The following is a 17,958-nucleotide window of genomic DNA, read 5'->3' on the forward strand; positions in this document are numbered from 1 at the left end:
TTTTTTCTTACAGATCCTATCTTTCTTTGTCTGAGACTGTAACTATTAGAAAATATAAAATCATACTTGTTTTCTCTCATTATAAAATTTATCTAGATTTTTCTCAAAGAACACTACATCTCCTTGCATTTGAAATAAATTTTCTTTTGCAGTAAAATATATATATTATATTACAATAATATTAAAAATAATATATATCCTGAGGCAAGAAAGAGTAAAAAGAATATTTTACAAACAAACCTTAAAGTCACTAATCTTAAACTCAGTATTACATAATTAGAGTGGGGTTTTTTTTCTTCTTTTCTACAGTAATTGCATCACCTATAATATTCAAAGCACACAAATTGAAACTGAAAGTTTTTGCTGATTTTCTTTGAATTGATTGCTGGTTTGCCTGAGCTGACCTTTGCTTTAAATCAGAATTGATTGACCAATTGAGTCAACATGGTTAAGTTGGTTGTGCATATACACAGAGAGTTTGTTTATTGAATTTAGGATATTCTGAGTAACATAATTTCCCTCTGCTTCTCTTCTGCTCCAGGAAACACTTTGTTTTATGATTGCATTTAATAATGTGTCAGAAAGCAAATGGAAATAGATCCATACACAAGGGAGAGTAACAGTGGATTGTGCAACTGTTTAACATCCAAGGAAACAATCCTTACAGATTGTTTGAGATTCTCATACAGTTTGTGTGTTACTCTTATTTGCTATATTAAAGATGGTATCTGAAATTTGGCTTTTGTAAAGTTATCAGAAAACCAAAAGCCATTGGCAGTATGATAACCATCTATTATAACTGTATAATTTCCAACATTTAAAAAAAAAAATTGGAGTGCATCCTAGAACAATAGGATAAATCCGAATGCACGAAGGATACTGCATTTTATCTCTGTTTCCAAGTCAAATTTTATTATTGTAACAGGGTAGCATTGTGTGGGAAAGAAATTAAATAATATATAAAAGAACCAATATAGATTCTAAGATCTTGGTACAGGGTGTTTCTAAAAATAATAGTTTCTTTGTTCATTTAAAATATCTAGTATCATTTATCTTGTTTCTTATCACTTGACATTAGAAACAGGACTGAAAGTCAGAAATTAATAATCACAAGGATATGAGAGCCAACCTTCTGAGTTGTAAAGGTAGCCCGCCAAATCAACTGATTTCATAAATTTAGTCCTCATGTTATGAACTGTACTGCCAATGAAAATCAATAAAAACAATTTCTTTCTACATTCATGATCGTCTCCTCATACTCTTTCTTCATATTCTTTTCAGGACCATTTTGTCAAAATGCTACAGGGCCATACAAAATGTAATTTTGTGTTTCTGTGTGTATGTCCCATGAAACCTGATTGTGTGTGTGTGTGTGTGTGTGCACGCGCGCTTTTGATTGGTATGAAGTGCATGGGAGGATTTAAGCAAAATTTTTTTTAAAATAATGTTTTCGTAGTTTTAAAACATTGAAGGAAGCATCAAGTTTTGCTATTGTTATTTTCCATAAAATTTGAGGCTGCATAGTGTAGTGTAGTAATTGGTATATTCATATAGAGAGTATATTTGTGTGTATAATTGTGTATATTTGTTGAGTTAATCCTTAATGGATGTCTAAAATGACACTGAGAGAATAAAGATTAAAATCCAGTTTTAGATGTAGTGTGATGTACTGTATGTTCACTAATTGAGCATAATTAATAAAAAAATAAAGTTCAGTCATGCAGGGTGAAAAAAAAATCCAGTTTTAAAAAGAAAGACCTAGTTAAGCCTACAAATCTTAAACCTAACTGAAAATTCAGACACCTCCAAAGAAGATCTTGTTCATTCATTAGTTCTCTCACTTATGAATATATTCACTTATTCAAAGCATTTATCACAGCTGTAGACCACGTAGATTACTGAAATGGGAGGAAAAAAATATATGTATATCTTTTCTTTCAAAAAGCTTATTTAGATACTTAGAAGATAGCATAATACAAGCAAGTACACAATATTTCTTGTTTTCTAATACCAACCAATAATTCCACTCAATTTATGTGGTTCTCCTACATTTAACCCCTAAGGATTGATTCCTCCAAATAATTCAGAAAGATTTTGCAGGAATTGAGTATGCTACTATTCATATTCAGTGTTTAATCTAGAGCTTAACACATCATCGGGACTCAATAAATAATAGTTGTTATTAGCATTATTATTATTATTCCAAAACTATTCAAATGAGATAGGTATTATTTTTTCCCATTTCACAGTTCAGCAAACTGATTCCCAGGTTAAGTAACTGCTAAAATAGACAACACAAATTAAGGGCGGTGCTTATATTCAAAGTGATGGATAATTGATTTTAAAGAATGATGTTATCTCCTTCATGACAAGGGGCTAGATATTCAAAGTAATATGTTCATTATTTAAATTGATTGTCCCACTCTATAGAGTATAATGGTATGTACTATTTAATGAGCATGTATGTGTTAGACATCAGACTAAGCAGTTCCCATATGTTATATCTTTTATATATCATAACAACTCAGGGAGTGTAGTAGTTTGTTGTTTTTTTTTTTTTTTAATGAATGTCTACATTTTATAGATGAAGAAACTGAGACTAAGACTTAGAAATTTGCCCCAAACCAAATAGCTTGTAGTAACTGGGGAAGAGATTCAACCAACTTCCAACTGAAAAGTACATATCACTTTCAAGCTTGATGTTCTACTGAGACAAAATCTATAAAAATGTATTGAAAGATCAAAATAATTTAAGGTGTCTTTGTTTTTGTTTTTAACGTGAGTACTACCGTATATCAAACAGCAGGTAAAAAGTCCCAACAGTATGTTTTGGGCCATGTAATAATTATTAGTACTGTTTTCAAAATGAAAACTTAAGATTGTTAGGTACCAAGACATATAAGTTATCAGTAGAAGAAAATCAGATTAAATTGTGTTTCTGTTGCCTTGTACACGCTGAAGACAAGCCTTTCTATGACTAGTTGTTACTTCTTATTTTATGACAACAGAATTATGTTTTTTTTTTATAAAGATTTTATTTATTTATTTGAGAGAGAGAGAATGAGAGACAGAGCATGAGAGGGAGGAGGGTCAGAGGGAGAAGCAGACTCCCCGCTGAGCAGGGAGCCCGATGCGGGACTCGATCCCGGGACTCCAGGATCATGACCTGAGCCAAAGGCAGTCGCTTAACCAACTGAGCCACCCACGCACCCGAATTATATGTTTAATATAGACAATTTGGAAACAACATGTGTTTAAAAGTCACCTTTCCTCCAATCATACAGAGATACCAACTTGTAAAATATTGACATGCATCCATGTAGTTTCATGATGTTCTGGTGGGAGTGGGGATGTATGTCTTGATATATACATACACACACACAAACTTTAGCTATCATAAAGTACCACAAGCTGGAGTGGCTTAAAACAACAGAAATTTATTTTTTCACTGTTCTAGAGGATAGGAGTCCCAAACTAAGGTGCTTACAGAGCCCCAATCCTTCCAAAATCTCTAAGTAGAATCCTTCCTTGCCTCTTGCTAGCTTCTGCTGAAAGCAGCAATCCTTGACCCTCCTTGGCTTACAGCTGCTGCGTTTGATACCATATGGCGTTTCTCCTGTGTGCCTGTCTTTGCATTGTTCTCCCCTTCCTTCCTTCCTTCCTTCCTTCCTTCCTTCCTTCCTTCCTTCCTTCCTTCCTTCCTTCCTTCCTTCCTTCCTTTCTTCCTTTCTTCCTTCCTTTCTTTCTTTCTTTCAGAGAGGGAGAGAGTCAGGGGGACAGAGGGAGAGGGAGAGAGAATCTTAAGCAGGCTCCACGTCCAGTGCAGAGCTAAACCTGGGGCTTGATCTCACAACCCCGAGATCGTGATCTGAGCTGAAATCAAGAGCTGATGCTTAACTGACTGACCCATCCAGGAGTCCCTATCTTCCCTTTTCTTATAAGGACACCAGTCATATTGAATTAAGGGCCCACCCTACTCCAGTAGGACCACCTGTTAAGGACATCCAGAAGGACCTAATTTCCAAATAAATTCACATTCTGCAAAAGGAAGCGTGGTTAGGACTTCCACATATCTTTTTGGGGGATACAATTAAATCCATAAAAAAAAACCAACAATGATACTAAAACGATTAGAATCTCAGTTTACATATTATTTTATAGCTTTTTTTCACCTAGCATATTGTGAATGACTCACACTGACATTAATTAAGGTAATTACCTTTTGATTACAGTTCTCAAGTTGACTTACTTTGATTTTGAATATGGTCATTAAAGATTTTTAATTTAGAATTTCATTTGTCAAATCGTGTGGTAATGTATTTTATCACCCCAGGGTGCTTTTGTGAGGAAGTAGGACACCTCTTTGAGGGATGTTGTGTAAACCTGGTGTGTTATTATTTTTCTCTGGCAATGAAAGAACACTAGACATTTGACTTCGTCTTATCCTTTCCCTGCATATTGGCAATAAATATAAGATCCATGTGGCAGTTCAGTCTAGTGTACTTGGCTCTGAGTCATTGTAACAACCAGGAGAGCAATTCCTGGTGAGGTGGAATGAGCAGCGCTTTAATAGCAGTGCTTAGTGGTAAGGCTGTCTGAGAGGCAGAAAAGAGATTTTAAATTAAATGGACTTTACAGAAAATTGTCTTCACTTTGTAGTTTGGAGTCAGGGTTGCAATTTTCAACTTTCTTTTCCTTCACTTACCTGTTGCTAAGAGATCACATTCAGGGTAAAATTAATGCTTCTCCAATTACAAAGCATGTCGTGGGCAGTGGGAGAGGCAATGTGACATGCAGGATGTTGGTTAGGACTTTAGGAAATGCGTGGCATTGGAAGCAAAACCACGCAGACAATAGGGATGTAACAAATGATTATTAAATGAATCAGCGGATACAGAGGAGTAAGCCACTGACGGTCTGTCATTGTAACCGCATGAAATTTGCCTTATCTTCTTTGTTTCTGTTTCTTAGCTTTTGAACTCTTAAGAAACTTGACAAGTGTTCTATCAAGGTAGAACTAACAGTTATCACTACCCCCTAGGGTTCATCATAATATTAACAGAAACCTTCTATGACTCTGGAATCTATTGAAACCGGGAATACAAAAATTACTTTATGTCAGGACTTCTGATTGTGCGATGCAATTTCAGGGTTAAAAATGGAGTTCCACTGATCGTAGAGGTGAAACTGGGAGATTCATAATATACGGTAATTAAATCTTAGACTTGGTTAGCAGTGCCACGGTTTTCTTTAAGCGTTCTCGAAAGCTCTATCTCCTATGTGAGTGTTCCTTCTATCCTCAGAAAAATCATGCTAACCAGTGACCGCTCTCTAGTTCCCGGTCAGCCGTATCATTCACTCAGTGAATATTCACATCTAATTCAAGTAATTCACCACTTGAGGGGCTGTGATATTACAGTGCTATGTGACATAGGGCTATTTTTCCTCAAGATTCACTATCTAATGTAGGAGATAATACCTGCAAATAATTAGAAGGAAATGCTCCATTTCTTCCATGTTAAAGGAAGGGCTTAGAGTAGTCTGGCTTAAATATTTTTAATACAATGAGTCCTATAATGTAATATTAATGGTATATTCCACAAGGATAAATGCCATAGTAAACTACCACCCTCCAAAAAAGACTTAGTCTGATTTTTCTGCTCAAACACTAAAAAGCATTCAGAAAATTCATATTCCTTTAATTTTTCTCTTCATATTTAATATAGGAGTATATTTCCACTGAGAATTCAAGTGGAAAATTAGCTCGGGTATCATTATTAGCCATTCTCACTCACCAAAGTCACACTCTCAGAACGTAACAGTCTCTCAAAAACCTTCTAATGGGCTCTATTAACCTGTTCTGTGTGCTCCCCCTTTGGAATTTCACCCTGGAATTGCTCTTTCAAGGTGCTTTGACATGAAATTTGATTTTAAATGGGGTTTAATATGTTCTGGTCAGGCCACTGACACAATACTTACCAACCCAAATATGCTTCCCCATATGGAGGGTACCTTCTGTGATATTAAATATTTTTTTACGAAGGTTCAATTGCTCCATTTCCTTTAACAAAAATAAGAGTAGCAAAAACACAGTGTTGTATGAACAACTTTAGGCATGTATCTCTCCCAATAAATGCATTCATTTCATTCACAATTTCCTAAAGAAAAATGGCTAGAGACAATACAAGAGAAATAAAATAGTAATTATTCAATCCCCAGGGACAGTGGCTATGCACAAGAACTAGTTGCTGCTCATGATGGAGTAGAAGGATTGATATGAGGATCAGAAGCCTGGGGATTTTCCCTCTCCTCATCACACTCACTAGTGTCAGTCAGCCCATCTCTAAACAAAGGAGACTCATGCTTTGCAAATCCTCTGAGCATGGATTCAGCAGTGAAGCATGTTCAAAATGCTATGAACACCATAGATCACCCCAGTCCAGAGGAATCTGAATTTAGGACCAGTGCCCAAGAATCTGTGGTTTTTACTTACTCTCCAGTGACTTAGATGCACAACAAGGTTTGGGAATGACTTTTCCAGTGATTTCTAAGATCTGTATCAGTTCAACAGACAGGACTCCCGAGGTCTAATTCAGAGAAATGTCATCAGTGGGACACAATGTGAGTAATTGGAATGAGAAGAAACAGGATTTGAGTCTGGGCTCTACTGTATACCTGCCTTTCGAGGCAAGACTTTAGATTGTTGAGACTCAATTTCTTTCTCAAGAAGAAAGAACAAACAGTGTTGGTTTGTGTCACCATAGGCTTGTCACTGATGTTAGAGTCCTTTGCATAGTGTCAGTAAATATTAGCTGGAGGGACATGGGGAGTGAGAGAGAAATAGTGACCAGACCACTAATGAAGCATTATCAGGGGACCAGAAAGAAATAGAAGCATATGAAATAAGTGTGGGATAAAATAATGTTTGCTAAGCTTTCATTATATCACCAGGTTAATTCATTCTTTGATGGGCTTACAATGCCTTTTAAAAAAATTTTCAATAGAACAAACAAGCTTCTTCCTTTTGCGATCTGTGGGGAATCTTGATAAGTTCATTCTAAGATATAATAGAAGATTGTCCACAGCAAGAGATATTAAATTGCTGGAAATAAATAATACATACAAGGAAATAATGAGAACAGCAAAAATACTCTTCCATTCTGAAAGAAAGAATATTTTAAGCTTCATAATCTCTCTTATACCAAAAGAAGCTTTTCAGGATTTGTTGTCTATTCTTTAATGATCTAATTGTTCATGGCAGTTTTAATAATAGTCTCTTCTCTCTATGAATGTACGGTTTGATAAAGGCAGCATATACTTACTTACAGAGAGACTGAACATGGAGACAGGGCATTCCAAACGTATTGCTAGTTTTGCCTTATGGGTAAATGGGACTTAAATTTTTTTCTTCTATTTTTGAAACTACAAGTCGCATAATTTTGGTCTTCTTTCTTTCCTTTGATTCTATTAAATGGAGAGAAAACAGAAAAATATTAAGTGACATTCACCTAACACATTGTTGGTGTATAAAAATTTCCACATGGCAACATGATTTAGAAGCTGAAGGCAGACAGAAGGTGTAGGAACTGTATTTGGCTTGTAGGGTCCAATATATACACCCTTGTACAAAGCACATTTCAGCACAAAGAATTCAATAATCTGACACTTCTCTTGTGAAGTGAATTATTTTGCTGTAGAGAAAATTGCTATGGCCAAATTTTTCAGTAGGATCCAATTCTCTGTAATAGCCCAGCAAGGTCATTCCTCAAACGAATCTGTGACCTACCTGCATGTCCCCTCATAACTACTGCGGACTTCCAGGGAGGCAGGAGGTCTCCCTAACCTGTCTGTTGGGATCCTTAAGTTTAGTTGGAGTTACAAGAAAGGAGGCTGTGGCCATTGAACTTGACCTGACATAGTTCTTTGTCATTGTTTCCTTAACTTTTGAATATTTGTCCCAGGGCTCGAGTATAAATAGGAGGAACAGTGCCTAGAGCAGCCTCCATGACTCATAGAAGACATAATTACACTGGCCATGCTGCTATTTCCAGAGGAGACATAAGGCCTATAATTCAGAGAATAACATTTGTTTTAAAATACGGTTCCGGATACTTCCTTGACTTAGTCCTAGAAATGTTGGGGCAACAGAAAAGATGACCTCTTTGTTAAGTACATGTAACTTCTTAGTATGTGTGTATTTACCAATTGAAATTGTTGTTATGGGGCGCCCGGGTGGCTCAGTTGGTTAAGCGACTGCCTTCAGCTCAGGTCATGATCCTGGAGTCCCGGGATCGAGTCCCGCATCGGGCTCCCTGCTCGGCGGGGAGTCTGCTTCTCCCTCTGACCCTCCTCCCTCTCATGCTCTCTGTATCTCATTCTCTCTGTCTCAAATAAATAAATAAAATCTTTAAAAAAAAAAAAAGAAATTGTTGTTATGTCTGCGCTAAATGCTGAACTGATAGACAATAGAAATGCCTCGAAAATACTCTACTGTTTCCTCAGGGATAAAAGGGAGCTTTTATAAAAGGAGTTTACTTTATCCATAAGACAGCCCTCTGCCAATTGTTGCAGAAGAGGCCCTTCTGATTCAAACACTGAACAATGGAGGACTTGCTTCCTTTTGTTCAACCTGGGCTTCAAAACTTCTCCCAATTCATTAACTTTGCTGAAATAAGCAAGTTTCCATGGTACCTCCTGCCTCAAGTTCCTTTTTGAAAACACCTTTCCTTCACATGGAATTTAGGGCATTCTCAGCTATAATTTGAAGGATTTTTTTGAACAAAAAAAATTAGCAGAGAAATCTCAGAAGAAATCTGCATCGCCTTGCATATATCATTAAATATGCTTAAGGAAAGCAAAGATAATCTTGCAATTCCTTTCCTTAAAAATGATACTTTAATGATTTGAATTATTTTAAAATAACTTCATTTTTGCATAGTTTGTTGAGCAAATTATAATAAAATTTAGATGTAATTATACTAAAGTTTCCTTAAAATTGAAAACTTTATATGAATAAAGGCAAGGATATTTTTCTTATTGGGCCATTTGTCAAACAGGCATAATTTTTTCTAATAATTTTTTAAGATTTATTTACTTGAGAGAGAGAGAGCAAGAGGAGGGGAGAAGGGAGAGGGAGAGAAGCAGACACCCTGCTAAGCACGGAGCCTGAGATCATGACCTGAGCTGAAATCAAGAAGAGTCAGACACTTAACCGACTCAGCCACCCAGGCGCCCCTCTAATATTTTTGTCAAGGTTCTATTTATGCTAACTCTTTATATCCATCAATGAGATAGCATTAGCTATTTGGGTGGGGGAGTATTTGCTTTCCTATTCTTTCTTCTTTCCTTCCTTCTTTCTTTCTTTCCTTCCTTCCTTCCTTCCTTCCTTCCTTCCTTCCTTCTTTCTTTTCTTTTCTTTTCTTTTCTTTTCTTTTCTTTTCTTTTCTTTTCTTTTCTTTTCTTTTCTTTTCTTTTCTTTTCTTTCTTTCTTTCTTTCTTTCTTTCTTTCTTTCTTTCTTTCTTTCTTCTTTCTTTTTGGACATATAAATGACATTATATTAGTTTCAGGTGTACAACATAGTGATTAGGTATTTGTATATATTGCAAAATGATGACCACAATAAGGCTAATTAACATCCATCACCACACATAGTTACAAAATTTTTTCCTTGTGATAAGAACTTTTAAGATCTACTTTCTTAGCATCTTGCAAATATGCGATACAGTGTTATTAACTATAGTTACCATGCTGTATATTATATCCCCATAACTTAGTTAATTTATAACGAGAAGTTTGTAACTTTTGACCCCCCTCAAGCAGTTTGTGTATTTTCTAAGACTATCAATTAATCTCAATTTTTCTCAGTTTTACTTTATTTTCAGTTGGCAGTTCTCTCAACAAATTCAGCTCCTAGCTGAATTTCTGAGGTTTGGCCATCGGAAACTGAAACATTATGCAATAGTCTTTCCCACCCCCAGTACTATGACTATATCATTGGAATACTTAAGGTAACTGATCTGGTTTTCAGTCTGAAACTGAACTGATCTAGTCAGACTTTAATTTAAAAAGGTAAAGGTAGCCTAAGCCTAAAGTGAATTTTCCTTCCATTGAAGACAGAAATGATACAAAGTGACTTCTAGGAAAAGTGTGAAATATGCATGCATGTCTGAGAATGAATGCTTTTTATGTACTGCCAGTTTCCCCCCTGGGTATTCTCAAGAGTTCACTTGACCTGTAGTATGATTTATCGATTGGCCAACACACAAAACCATTTAACAGTATAACTTTTGACTTATTTCATTTAAACAGAATGGCCATAATTATTTAGGCAGACATCTGATGATGAATAATTTTCAAACTGGTTGGGTAATGTTTTTAGCATCATTGATCCAGCAAGATCCAATAATAAGACTGACTTTTTGTTTAATAGAATTCGCTCTACAATGTTCCACTCCATTAGTGAATAGGGAGTTGCTCGAGTTACGTGGATATGTCTCAAGGACATTGGCCAATAAAACACAGGCATCTGTGTGTAGATGTTGAATGTTTATATGTAGGCATTTGCTTGAGCAAACCCTTTTGTATTAACAAAATGACCACTGTATTAAACGTAGGCTACTCAGATTTTTAAAATCATTGTACCCTATAGAAAATATTTCTCTAACAGTACCAAATCATGTCATCTTTAAGTTTCTTCTGACCTTTGCATTTTAAAACTGAGTACATTAGATTCCTTGAGATGCACACATCTATCTACGTATTTGTTAATGCACTGTTGCAAGGTAGGAACATTCAGAATCCTATCAGAAAGAATTTCTATAGAGCTCTCCCAAAGAAGACATTATGTAGTGTTTTGCTGAGTTTGTGTAAAATACTACAGCTGTCTCTAGGATGCCTTTCCCTTGTGGAAAAGAAGCTTAATTCTGCCAAGGCAAGAGTGCAGGGCCCCTTCTTGCCCTTATTTGCTTTTAGAGACTCACATTGTCAGGTTGATAAATGGGCTTTGACAGAAGCAAAGGTAATTCAAAGCTCATTCACAGGTAGAATAGTCTTTAAAAAATTCTTTTTTATTTTTTTATTATTTTTATTTTTTTTTAAAGATTTTATTTACATATTTGACAGAGAGATAGAGAGCACAAGTAGGCAGAGAGAGAGGGAGAAGCAGACTCTCCACTGAGCAGGGAGCCTGACGCGGGGCTCGATCCCAGGACCCCGGGATCATGACCTGAGCCGAAGGCAGCCGCTTAACTGACTGAGCCACCCAGGCGCCCCTAAAAGATTCTTTTTTAAATGTCTCTGGTGGAGGAAAAATATATAGAGAAAATGCATAGTATTAATTCACTGTGAGGCCATTATTCTCCCCAAAGCTGGAAATTCGTCATCTCTCTGAAGCTATATTTTACATTCTACTGTGCTTAGTGTGAGTGTTTATTTACAAACAAGATTCTTTGTATACATATGAAAGGAAATCAGTTATTCACCAGGAAAAAAAAAAAAAAAAAACTGGTAGAAAATGTTGTATATTTTTGTGGGAGGTAACCTTTTATAAAAGTAGTGCTAAACACATCTTTCACTAGAGCACCCTATCAGAATGACACTTTGGAATACCAGAAAAGAGTTTAAGTTTTAGCAAATGTAGGTAAATTTCAGTTCTATTCTTTCGGCTTTTGATGTTTGACAAGTCAATTCATTAGTGCTAAAATAATGGGGTAAGTCTGCAGAGAGGGCTCAATTCATTGCATGTATCCCACCCACCTTGGCTCATCTGCAGAGTCTTTGCTCTGATTTTGTGAGAACATACTCCCATCATCCTCCCAGGCATAAATCCCTCACCTTTCACTTAGGATTGTAATATTAAGTGAGCTGTTCTTTTTTTCTCTTTGCCCTTTTAAAAATACACAATAATACAGAATTTCAAAAGATTTTTTTTTTCCTGCAGTGTTAAGGAGATTCTGTAATTAATAGTGGATAACAATAATAGGATATCTGCAGTCCTGTGTATTCTGAAAAGAGGGAGAACACTTTCTTTAGTTATTATTACTTTTAGATTAGCTCATATAAATAACTACTTTTCGTTCTAAACTAGTGTCAGAGCTGTGACTCACTTTTACTATCTTGGTTCTTCTAAGTTTAGAAATGTAACAAAGCTAGTTTTCTTTGGAAAACAGTATTGGAACAATCTAAAACACACATACAGATGCACATTAGCACACCTCTAGATTAATAACAAAACTGGTATAAAATTCTAAGGAAGGCCTTTGGACAAATAAAATCCCAATTCAGTGAAGGCTTTTGCTGGCAGGAATAAGATGTGAAATCTATTTGGAAAAAATGCAAACAGGATAAAATTTATAACTACATCCATTATTCTTTGCTGAACTTTGCTGTTGCACTGCCCTAAAATGTATGCTCCTGTTCATGCAAGAGAGTGGTATAAAGAAAATCACATATGATCTCATTTGAAAAGCTTATAATTGCATGAGAGCCTATATACTTGTGCACAAATAACTAGGGTTTAATGTAAACAGACACAAAAAATAAGAAAAAACAAAGGATGCATTGACAATGTGTGAAGGAATACATAGTAGGGAGGGATGGCTTGTGGTTTAGGAGCCAGGAAAGGCTTTGCGGAGGAGTAACCATTGCAGAAGGGTTTTGGAAGATGCGTAAGACTTAATAGGTAGTGCCATTAGTGGAAGGAGGGAACTTTAAGAAAAGGGAACAGCATGAGTGAAAACCACAAAGGCTAGAAATCTGAAGCCATTTCAGGGAGTCATTTTATCTAAATCACATTACACAGATCACATTAGGGGAATGAATCAAATATAAAATGAGGACGATAGCTAGCAAGCATTCATCCATTCATTCAATCATCTGTTCAGCTCATTGAGTTCCTGCAATGGATTAGTCACTGGTATAGCACTAATGATAAGTTCAGAAAAAAAAAGTGAACATTTGTTTTGTTTCTTAAATCCCACGCATGAGTGAAATCATGATATTTGTCTTTCTCTGACTGACTTACTTCACTTAACTAATACCCTCTAGCTCCATCCCCATTGTTGCAAATGGCAAGATTTCATTCTTTTTGATGGCTGAGCAATATTCCATTATATATATATATATATACACCACATATATATATACACCACATCTTCTTTATCCATTCATGAATCGATGGACACATGGGCTCTTCCCATAATTTGGCTATTATCGATACATTGCTGTAAACATTGTGGTGTGTGTGCCCCTTCCAATCACTATGTTTGTATCCCTTGAATAACTATCTAGTAGTGCAATTACTGGGTTGTAGGGTAGCTCTATTTTTAACTCTTTGAGGCACCTCCATACTGTTTTCCAGAGTGGCTGTACCAGCTTGCATTCCCACCAACAGTGTAACCTCTTACACTGTTCCCCTTTCTCTGCATCTTCACCAACATCTGTCGTTTCCTGTGTTGTTGATTTTAGACATTCTGACAGGTGTGAAGTGATATCTCATTGTAGTTTTGATTTGCATTTCCCTGATGATGAGTGATGTGGAGCATCTTTTCATGTGTCTGTTGGCCATCTGTCTTCTTTGGAAAAATGTCTATTCATGTCTTCTGCCCATTTTTTTTTTCTGGATTATTTGTTTTTTGGGTGTTGAGTTTTATACCTTTTTTATGTATTTTGGATACTAACCATTTATCAGATATGTCACTTGCAAATATCTTCTGTAAGTTGCGTTTTAGTTTTGTTGATTGTTTCCTTCACTGTACAAAAGCTTTATATTTTAATCATAGTGGGGGAAAGAGAGAGGTAAACCAAGAAATAGATCTGAACTATCGAGAACAAACTGATGGTTACCAGAGGGGAGGGGGCTGGGGGGATGGGTTAAATGGGTGATGGGGATTAAGGAGCACACATGATGAGTAGCAGGTGTTGTATGTAAGTGTTGAGTCATTAAATTGTACACTTGAAACTAATATTAATCTGTATGTTAACTAAGTGGACTTTAATAGATTTTTTTTTTAAGATTTTTATTTATTTATTTGACAGAGAGAGAGAGAGAAAGACAGCGAGAGAAGGAACACAAGCAGGGGGAGTGGGAGAGGGAAAAGCAGGCTTCCCGCCGAGCAGGGAGCCCGATGCGGGGCTTGATCCCGGGACTCTGGAATCATGACCTGAGCCGAAGGCAGATGCTTAACAAGTGAGCCACCCAGGCGCCTCATAACTAACTGGAATTTAACTGACTGAGCCACCCAGGCACCCCTTAACTAACTGGAATTTAAATAAAAGCTTTAAGAAAAACAGAAAAAAAGGGAATAAAATGTAATGCCCCTGTCCAAGAGGGAAAAATTCTTTATTGTGGGGTATGGAAGTAAAAACAGTTAATTACAAGACAATGTCATAAATCCTTCAGTTGGAGTGTTCGCAGAGTGTAGCAGGAGTAAAATGCATGAATCAACTAAATCTACTTGAGAGAATTAGGAAAAATTTAACAGAGAAGCCAACATTTGAGCTGGATCCTGAAGGGTATGTAAATATTAGGGTGGATAGGGAGAGTATAAGATGAATTGACAAAGCAGATAGAGTAAATATTTGTAAATGAAAGCAAGTATAGAAGGGCATAATTGGTCCAGATGGAAGGCTTGAGTCCTGTGCTTAAGGGACTGGACTTTATTCCATAGCCCTACAGTCTTTGCAAGTATTTGAGTAAATAAGTGCAAGATCTTAGTTGAATTTTATCACCATTAGTGGGCACTAATTTATAGTGTACAAAAACAAAACACGCTGTAACTGTGAACCCACTCACTGACATCTAGTACCTTCTACATTATACTGATATCTTGGATCAAGTTTATAATGTGTCAATCATTAAAAAGAACTGAAGTATTCATCTTATACACTGTTAGCCCAATTGCTTCATCACTATTTACTCAGTCTGAAATGAACCTCTTAATTTCAAGAACAGAGCAACTGAAGGGGTAATAGCTCATTAAAAATCATAAGCAACTCAATGGCCAAATGAAGGATTTTAGAGCAAAGTTATAGCTATTTGTACGTAAGGCCTCTGAATATGATAATCTAAAAAGACATACATCTGCAATACATAGTAAAATAATAGTTTCTCTGACCTCTGTTCCACCTCATATCAAACTCAACACTTATTAATGATACATAGTGGTTATATGGAGGGATTGTCTTACTGTTCGCATATGTAATCTTATAGAACAAAATATAGTATTTATTTTAGGTGAATATATATAAATTGTAATCTTTTTCAACATACATATTAAATTCTTTCTACAAAATTTTCAAATCTATATCTTTGAGAAAGAAATCTAAATTCCTAGCCATGTTTTACAGATAGTCAAGTACCCCACATACTCCTGATTTCATCTTCTATTATTCTCTCCTGGGCTCTCTGTATTTCAGCCAACTTGCCTTTCTACCTATTCCTCTCGCACATCAAGCTCAGAAACCCAGGCTCTTTGCACTTGCTCTTCCTACTGCCCACATTCTTTTTTCCCAAGATGCACATGGCTGTTTTGTCTTTAAGATCCTAGCCCAAAGATCACCACCCCGACTATCTATTCTAAATTAGCTAGAGTCACCGACCCCAAAGCTTTAGCCATCCTCAACCACATCGCCCCTATTATCTGAAATCTTTCCCTTTATCTCTTTATTTATGCATTTATTCTACCCCCGGACATGTCCCCTCCCCAACACACACTAGATTGCAAAATATGAAAGAAGTAACTTGTCCATCAAGCTCATGACTGTTTTCTGAGGGCCTAAGACAGTAAGTGTTGAGTTGAATGAATGAAAATATGTCATTCTCGTATATTTAGATCACTATTTTCAAAGATGGTGTTAATGACAATGAGCACAAACTGTTTTTTGGTGTGGCTGAAAAGAACAATTTATGCCTCTTAGTCCTTTATACACTCTGCAAGTTTTTGGTTAAAAGTTTCATCTATTTGAGGGGCCTAGCTATGCCACTCTACATATGATATTTATTCCTACTGGTACATTGCTTATCATTTGTACCAGGAAAATTAATAGGAATTAGGAGGAAACATTAGTAGCCTTTCTTCTTCTCCTCCTGCTCTAGCATGTAATCAACTATGTCCTTCTTGTCTGCAGAGTACTTATTAAGGCTCTACCAAAAAAGACTTTGAAAGGGACCCTGCATAAAAGAAATTATATGACTGTTTGGACCTCACCCTTTCTTACAAACAGAAACAGACGTGGATAAAAGTGATGGCATCGTATTTGTTATGTGCATCCCTTGGTAACCATATGTTGCCATCGACAAGCTTTTTTTGTTCTTGTTGCCTTAGTTTGATTTACTCAGTTCTGTTCTATAATCATGCATAAGACCTTTGCATTTGCCTGGAAGTGCTCCTTTTGCCTGGTATGATACTAATTATAGCGATGATATAGTGCTGTTTATAGATTAGCAATGTGGCAGGATAGAAACAGCTAGAGACTTAGAGTAAATAAAAGGAGAAAGTAGCTGAGATCACACAGCTGGTTCTGCTACCTGGTCAGCTTGGACTTTGGGCAGGTATGTCTCTTAGACTCACGGAGTCTTCGTTTCTGCCTTGATGGCAGCTTCCCTCACCAATTAAAGGAAAACATGTGTAACCTAAATGAAGATTCTGATTCTTTATGTCTAGGTTATGTATACTTTTTTAAAGATTCATAGGCAGTTGAGCCATGCACAAGGGTTGTGAACCAGAGATCTGGATTATGGCTGGAGAACCTCAGGGCAGGTGGCCAACTGTTCCTCTTTAGGTAATAATAGCTTACAACAGTGAGCGAAAGTCAGTGTCTACCTATCTGGATTTGGGCCTATTGTGTCTCATGAGCAGTGGCATCTGTAACTACATTAAATCCAATGAGCAATATGACTTGTCAATGGCTTTTTACATACAAAGTTGTTTCCTTCCTTCCTTCCTTCCTTCCTTCCTTCCTTCCTTCCTTCCTTCCTTCCTTCCTTCTTTTCTTTCTTTAACTATTCTTTTAATCAACTTCAGCTTCACAGCTCCACTTTGTCATGATTTTTTTTTTTTTTCATTCACCTCCATATATCCCAGGAGCAAAGTTCAAATAGGTTTAAAATCAAAGGGTTGCAACATACTCCAGCAAGCCCTGGCAGAGTTGCATTGGTGTGAAATGAAGTGTGCATGTTCCAAAGTGTGTTCTCACCTCATAGGAATGTATCTCTAAAATCTCCATAAGAAAAGAACAGAAAAAAAAAATCTCCATGAGGTTAAGTGGCATGCAAATAATATTTGTCATATATATTTTATTCTAGTAAGGCAGTTAGTTTGTTTGCCCCTGTGTAGGCTGAAATCTGAAAGCCATGGTGTTTTGAAAGCTCTTAGAATGGAGTGGAAAGAATGCATCTGTTATGACAGTATGTCTGAGGGAACACGTCTGACATACTCATCAGCAAGTTCAAGTTACCAACTCTTCAATATATATTAAATTATGTCAATTAATCCTACATCCAAGATACAAAATGTTAACCTTTTGTGGTAGCATCCTTTATCAAAAAGGGTTATTTTAATTCATATTTTATTTCATTGCCTTTTGTGGCCTATTAGTATAAAAAAGAAGCACTTCAGAAAATATACTTCTTTCATGCAGAAATGTTCTAAAGGAAAAATCTTAAAGACAGAAACTTATTTTTTTCCACTTTCCTAAAACATAAATAAGACATTAATTTGAAACAATGGTACTATTTAAAATATATTGTGGCACTGATGATTTCACACCTAAATTGGTTTTATATCTTTATCTTTATAAAGAATCTTACACTTTATGCAAACAAATACCGACTAAGATACATTTATTCTTATTTTCTGAAATTATTCATATGCCAAAGGAAAAAGCCAAAATTGCACTTTATCAGCATTTCAACACAGTTAATGTTAGGGCTATTACTTTATGGCGATCCAAAACATTAA

General features: G+C 36.1%; 1 protein-coding gene across 9 annotated transcripts in view; it reads left to right on the forward strand.

Annotated features, from left to right (window-relative positions):
• Positions 1 to 17,958, forward strand: part of PCDH7 (protocadherin 7) — a 417,735-nt gene that overhangs the window by 326,505 nt on the left and 73,272 nt on the right. The gene's annotated exons all lie outside the window — the stretch shown is intronic.

This window comes from Mirounga angustirostris, unplaced genomic scaffold (assembly GCF_029215605.1).
Source record: "Mirounga angustirostris isolate CCGP_5_RB_7025 unplaced genomic scaffold, mMirAng1.0.hap1 SCAF_2, whole genome shotgun sequence".
NCBI classification, from domain to species: Eukaryota; Metazoa; Chordata; class Mammalia; order Carnivora; family Phocidae; genus Mirounga; species Mirounga angustirostris.